Source organism: Rhagoletis zephyria, unplaced genomic scaffold (genome assembly GCF_001687245.7).
Source record: "Rhagoletis zephyria isolate East Lansing unplaced genomic scaffold, Rhagoletis_zephyria_1.1 Rzeph_scaffold_06302, whole genome shotgun sequence".
Lineage (NCBI taxonomy): Eukaryota > Metazoa > Arthropoda > Insecta > Diptera > Tephritidae > Rhagoletis > Rhagoletis zephyria.
The window spans coordinates 21,499-29,014 of NW_016163385.1; the positions used below are offsets into that span (position 1 = coordinate 21,499).

Below are 7,516 nucleotides of genomic sequence, written 5' to 3' on the forward strand. Positions count from 1 at the left end.
AATATGTAAATGTACCTACATAAACTTTCCCGTGAATACCATCAAAGCATTGGTCTTGAAGGGAATCTATGTATGCATGCATACACTGAGGGAAATAATGCATAGTAAAAATGAATACTTTATATTTGATTATCGTTTAAAAATGTTCGTATTTAAAAATAATATTTTCATACAAAATTTATTACGCACGTATTTGACTGTTAACATCTCAGTATGTATATGTAAGTGTACATACGCACCCCAAGAATGCAGCGCGCCGCTGTGAGAGCGGTGACAACACATACACACATCCATACATAGTACATACATGTTTATCCGTACAAATCGCGTGCTGTGGTGTTGATGGATATTCAACATTTGAAGGTAAATTTATATGCCTGGGTGTAGCTGAGTGCGCAAAGATGCTTGCCGCAAGTTGTTGATATCCGGAGTCGGAGATGGTCGGGTTCGAATTCCACTGCAGGCAACATGCAAATAAATTTTCGTTTTATAGCTTTTTTCTTGATTATTCACTTCACGGATGCTTTTTCAGTACGAACGCGGTAATTTTAATATGCGCGTAATTGAATTGAATATTTACCAATATACAGTACTTTCGTTGACGTTTATTGTAAGATCAATTACGTTTCTATTTGATTTTAATATTTTTTTCCCTCAGTGTATGAGCAAATTAAAAAGTCGATACAATTTAAAAAAGTACAGTCTTTGTATAGATTATAGATTATTTCCCAACATTGTGGGGAACTAAGCAAAATGGCCTAGTGTATTTCGCAAATATTCAAATACATAATCCACCAACCGATAATTTTATATATTCATTAAAAGATAATCTGTCATCAGTCTGAAATAAAAAAATTATAAATCGGAAGGGTAAAATAGTATTGTGTTATTAATTCAAAAATAAAAAGTTCCATTTCAATGACGGAGGGGGAGGAACTATCCCCCCAAATCCCCCCTGGCTACGCCACTGCTTCAGGTTCATCAGAGTCTTCTAAATAAATTTCATCGAACGGCACTCTAGCCCGAATCAAGTATGTAGTTGTGTAAAACCAAGCAAGCGTTGAGTACACAGGCCGACATTTTTCAGACCCTGGGTTCAGCTTACACTTTTCCAAAGGTTTTTGATGCACTGAATCTGAATCCAGAATCAGTTTTGCTCGATTGGCTCAGGTTTTCGAGATATTTGAGCCTAAACATGCGAAAACTCCGACTTTTTGCTATATTCGTCATGTATTTTCATCAAGAATAGTTCATTTTTGTTAGAAAATTTAATAAACCATTTGGAAGTAAAATATTTCCCCTTGATAATGCTGTTTAACTCAACCAGATGTCTTGTTTCATACCTGCGATATTTTGCATTGGAGTTTATGAGTTTTGTGACATTACTTCTTTGCACAAATGCTTGAAAGATACAACACGAAAGAAACAGATTTGTGGTATACGTTTAGGCGTCTTTATTTACATAATGAATGTATGTGTATAAGTGCGCGTGCATAGAGGAAACTTATTTCGTTTAAGAATTTAACGAAGAAATGAATGCATGAGAAATTCTCTAGGAATTTCATTTGATATTATACATGATATATGATATATGACATGATATATAATATACATATATATATAATTTTGTAGGCCTGTGTTATGAGGCCTGCCTTCGGTGGCCTGTAGGCTTGGGCTCTTTCCTTCGACAGAGAGCGAAATCTACTTTTTAGTAAGCCAATGCATCTTTCTACAAGAGCTCGAGTTGACCTGTGTGCCATTTTGTAGCGCTCTTCTGCGGTACATGATGTTGCACTAATTGGTGTCATCAGCCTTGACTTTTAAATGTATCTTTAACTAAGAAAAATAATATAAATTGTACCTGTAGAGGGTAGCCACTATCACCCAAAAGCCAAAAATCGCGCTCACCAGTCTTGTAAAGTTCCTCCAGAGTTCTGCAAGCTCGAGAGCGACGCCATACATATGAGTCATTAGCAGTACCTCCGAACCGAGCGCTAGCAGACAAAACGATATAATCGGCATCACATATTATCATAACGTTCTTGGAGTGCCCACCCTTTCGGCAATAGTAAACATGCTCAATTTCTTTCTTCGGGGCTGATATTTTGATATGCGTCCCGTCTATGAGTCCGATTATTCCAGGAAATTGGTATTTTTCCATGAATTTTACTTTGAGCGCTGGGAAGTCTTCTCGTTTTGGGAACTTTATATGTCTGTGGGCTATGTTATTAAGTGTAGTTGCCACCACTTGCACACATCTGCTAACTGATGTTTGGGATAAAGCAGACGTAAGCAAACGTCAAGCTGTGAGGTTGTACTTTATTGTGCTCTGATTTTGGCTTTCTACTTACTAAGTTCATTGTGCTAATTCTATGTTAAAGTAGTGATAAAAAGTGCTTATGAGCATCAGAGTGTGAAATAATTGAAGCTAAGTGAAAGTTATTGGTTTTATATTAAAGTAAATTTAATGAAATTTCACTAGCATACATTCTAATTTTGCCGAGTCATTTGTTGCTATCATTGTTGTTGTATCCTTTGTAGTTAACTTTTATTTTGTTTTTGCACATTTGTTCTACTCTTTTTGTTTACTTCTTCTAGTAATTCTTGTCACAGCTGTTTGCGTGGCGTTTATTAAGTGTCATAATTACAGTGATACTCAAACTGTTCGCTACATTTATTTAAAGCTATTTACATCAGCTCCTTAATTGTTATAATTTATTTTGTTTGTCTTTTATTAACGAGTGTATTACATAAATCTTTCAATATGAAGTGTGATCTTGATACTTGCCAAATTAAAAGCGATTCTGAACGCTACTTATCGTGCTGGCTGTGTGATGGTATTTACCATCTGAAATGTGCTGGTTTGACGGGAAGAATTCTGGACGCTATTAATGATGGCAAGGGCCTTCGCTGGTCTTGCGTAAAGTGCAGGTCAACCGAAGTTGATCTTTTCAAGCTATTTAGGCAAACCAGAAATGGTTTTACAGAAATAGGAAGAGAATTGTCGGTACTGACAGAAAAATTTAAGCATTATGAAAATATGTTTAAATCATTCAAATGCTTAGATACCTTGCAATCTGTTAAGGATATCCGTGTGTCTAAACGTAAGCGTCTTCATAGTCCATCTAAGGAAATTGCTGCCGTTGCACGTCAGAATAATCTTCCGACGGACTTAATTAATTTATCCTCTCCGTGTCCTCCAGCATCAGAATCCTCAGCCTCAAAAGACCGTGTAACGAAATCTGCTTCGGATAATAAAGAGCCTGAAGTATCTTCCCCTTCCCCCATTGAAGTGGTGGCATCATCTTCAAAGCCTCCACCGCCTTCCCTATCCTCAACTACTAACGCAGAAACTCAACCCCCTCCACCGGTAGTCCAGTCTGATACGAGGAAACTAGTTGTGGTTCCGCCAAAGAAGTCAATCTTTGTTTCTAGATTTTCGAGAGACACTACCGAAGACGATATAAAGCTTTACATCTCATCAAAAATTACAACTGTCGACTTAAGCATCAGAAAATTTAATTTTAATTACGAAAGAAATATTGCTTCATTTAAAATTGACGTAAATTTAGATAATTTTAATGCGCTGCTTAGTAGTTCTTTTTGGCCCCCCGGAGCTTTCGTTCGTGAATTCGAATATAGGCCCAAAAAAGTAAATAACTTAGCTAATATTCCCCGTCATAACACTGAATCAAAAAACTAATTATTAAATCTGCTTTAAGTATTTATTACCAAAATGTAAGAGGCTTAAATACTAAATTAACGAACTTATACTTTAAAGGCCTTGAATGTAATTATAATATTCTTTCTTTTACTGAAACTTGGCTGAAACCTCACATTTTCAATTCAGAGATTCTTCCAAATAATTATCATATCTATAGACAAGATAGGGAGGACAGAATCGGCGGTGGCGTACTCTTCGCTGTAGACTCTTCAATACCATCTGAAGAAGTTAGTCTTCCACACGTTGATTCAGTAGAGTTCAAATGCATTCGTGTACAGGCTGGAAAAGGGTCTATTTACTTAGCTCTATGCTATATCCCTCCCCGATCTGACACATTGGTGTATTCACGACTCATCTCTTTACTGAAATCAGTTAATTTACTGACTAAACCCTCTGATTCAATGATTATGTTGGGTGATTTTAATTTACCAAGCATATCATGGAACATCATTGACAATGATATCATACCTTTCGCGTCTAGTGCGTGCAACAACGTATTTTTAGAGGAGATGGCTGAACTCTGCCTAACTCAGGTTAATGTACTTCACAATAAGTTTGGTAAAGTATTAGATCTTGTTTATGTTGATGATGCATCTAAGTCCGTTGTAAATAAGTGTGATCCACTAGTTTTGCCCGAAGATGTCTACCACCCTGCTATGGAGGTATCTTACGAAGTTATAAGTGATGGTCAAAATTGCAGTACCCAAGCATACGAGCCAAATATTCGCTTTGATTTTTCGAAAGCCAAATTTAAAATGCTTAACAAAGAACTGTCTAAATTGTCGTGGCCTGCATATAAAGAAAATATTGAACAAAGCGTTGCACTTTTTAACTTTACTTTACATAAATTATTTGAAAAGCATGTGCCTAAACGCATGTATGTTCCTGAAGAACAAACACAGTTATGGTTCACTAAAGAACTGAGAAATTTGAAAAACAGAAAGTCGCGTTATTTTAGATTACACAAAAAAACCGGTTTACACTCATACTATGTAAAATACTCACTTTTGCGTCATAAGTTTTTTGAATTAAACAAAAAGTGTTATAAAGCTTACTTGTGTAAAATCAAACGGCGTATAATATATAACCCCAAATCATTTTATGATTTCGTAAACTCCAAGCGAAATGTACGTGGGTTTCCTTCCGCCATGAAGTATCAAAATACCGTCTCTAGTGATAATCAAACAATTTCTAACATGTTCGCTCAGTTTTATAAATCCAATTATTCCATTAACTCTCATGCTAACATTGACTATCCTTTTAACCTATGTCCTATGAACTCAATAAATATCCCAGTAATATCTCCCGATGATGTAGTAGTTTATCTGAAATCCTTAAAGCAGTCCTTCAGTTATGGTCCTGACCAGATCCCTACTTGTATTCTTATAAATTGTTCTGATTATCTCTATGAGCCGTTAACAGCGATATTTAATTTATCTCTTAAAGAGGGCGTTTTTCCAACTATATGGAAGGAATCGTTCATAACCCCGTTACATAAAAGCGGTAGCAGATCTTCAGTGGAGAACTACCGGGGAATAGCTAAGCTTTCTGCAATTCCTAAATTATTTGAAGCAATTATAACAAATCAGTTGACGCATTCTATCTCTTCTAGCATTTCATATAGTCAACATGGATTTTGCAAGGGCAAATCAACTTCTACAAATTAACTCGAATTAACATCCTATATCTCAAAAGCATTTAGTGAAAGCAAAACTGTTGATGTTATATATACTGACTTCAGTAAAGCATTTGACAAAGTGTGCCACTCGTTGCTCATCTACAAACTTGATCTGCTTGGTCTTCCACCTAATTTTCTATGTTGGATCACTTCATACCTATGATAGATCACAAAGGGTAATGTTTAAAAATACTATCTCTGACGTCATTGATGTTACTTCAGGAGCCCCTCAAGGTAGCCACCTAGGCCCGGTTCTGTTCTTGCTTTTTATAAACGATATTTCTACAGATATACAATTTTCCAAAATTTTAATGTATGCAGATGATATAAAGCTTTATAAATCGTACGTTTCAATAAAAGAAAGGTCTTTGCTACAATCAGTCTAACCGCCCTATTCCCACAACACTGACAAAATTCATCATATGACTATTGTCACAATTACTGCGCCTAAAACACTATATAAACATTGGGCCTCATGCATAAAAAGTGAGCTTAAACTCCGACTCGATTTTCAGTACAAATTCTTGAGCTTGAGCTCACCCCTTCAGTGCAAAAATTAAGTCTGAGCTTAAGCTCACTTTTTATGCATAAGGCCCATTGTTTCGCCGTTCTCACTTACTCAGTAGGTCATAACAATAAAACTGACAATTATCATACGACAGCTTAAAATAAATTTGCGGCATAGTATTAGGCGCAGTAGTAAATGCAATAGTCAGCCGCTGAGTTTTGTCAGTGGTGTGGGAATAGGGCGGTTAGACAGCATGGCTTACTGGTGTCAAGTAAATCTTATGCCTCTAAATCTTAAGAAATGTAAAGTAATGAGCTCCTCGCGAAGAGCTGTTCATCCCACTTCTTATACAATAGGTAACCATATTAATGTGACAGTCAACAAGGCTAAAGGTGTACTTGCATTTATGAAACGATGGTCAAAAGAATTTTGTGACCCTTATGTCACTAAAACCCTGTTTTCATCATTAGTTAGGCCAATTCTGGAATACGGTTCGGTGGTTTGGAATCCAAGGTATCAAATTTACTCAGACAAGATAGAATCAATTCAAAAACAATTCCTACTTTTTGCTTTAAGAAATTTCCGATGGGATTCTCAATATAGTCTTCCACCTTATACGAGTCGCTTAAAACTTATTAACCTTCCTACACTTGCCAGTCGCAGGGAAATGCTTGGTATAATTTTTATGGTTAAATTACTGACAGGCTCAATTTCAAGTCCGTCTCTTCTGGCTGATGTAAGCTTTAATGTTCCCTCACGCGTATCAAGACACTTTTGTCCCATATTTCTGAAAGCTTGTAAAACTAATTTTGAATTGCACGACCCACTCCGTTGCTTATGCCAGGATTTTATCTCTCATTCCAGCACGTTTGATATATCAGATCCGCTTTTCAGCATTAAGAAATCGATACTGTCCTCTCTCAATAAATAAATCATTAAAATAAAGACATAAAATCGGCTGATGAATTTAGTTCTGTAGTTGAACAGTTTTAGATCTCGACACTTAACAAACTCCTGCCTATCGTGACTCGGCGCAAAAATTGAAAATACTGGTTCCGTACGTCATGCGGACTGCGCCCCTCGTGCGGATGGGCGGAAATGGAGGGTAAAAACCGTTGGGATATTATATTATTATTATTATACTGTCTTGCCCCACACTTCTTTGAAAGCTACCAGTGGCGAAAAAACGCAGGGCGCTTAAAACAATTGCATGACTCGGAATATCATGTCTCCGTTGCAAGTTCGGCATAAATGGCATTAATTCATCCATTAATTCCAAGCACAATGCTTTAGGGAACCGATATTTGTATACGTATATGCTCCGCATTAATATATACTTTCGATAATAGCGTTAGGTTACACATACTTATGCATTCTATTATATATTTACATCCCTGGTAGACAGCTACCAACTAAATATCCCATGAATTCTCCAGGAGCGTTATCTTATGTATTGGGCAAAGTTTATAAGAAATTACCATATAGTCTTCTATACGTGTGAGTTTTTGTCTTCCTTTAACACCCTAGTCAAATATGTCTCCTAATGTATAGCTTCTCTCTTCTTGTCGTAAATCTTGTTGAGTATCTGTACTCTTTTAACATTCAC

The 7,516-nt window shown here is 36.4% G+C and overlaps 1 pseudogene; it reads right to left on the reverse strand.

Moving 5' to 3' along the window:
* Positions 1 to 959: 959 nt before the first annotated feature.
* Positions 960 to 7,237, reverse strand: LOC108373044 (putative nuclease HARBI1; annotated as a pseudogene).
* Positions 7,238 to 7,516: the final 279 nt, after the last annotated feature.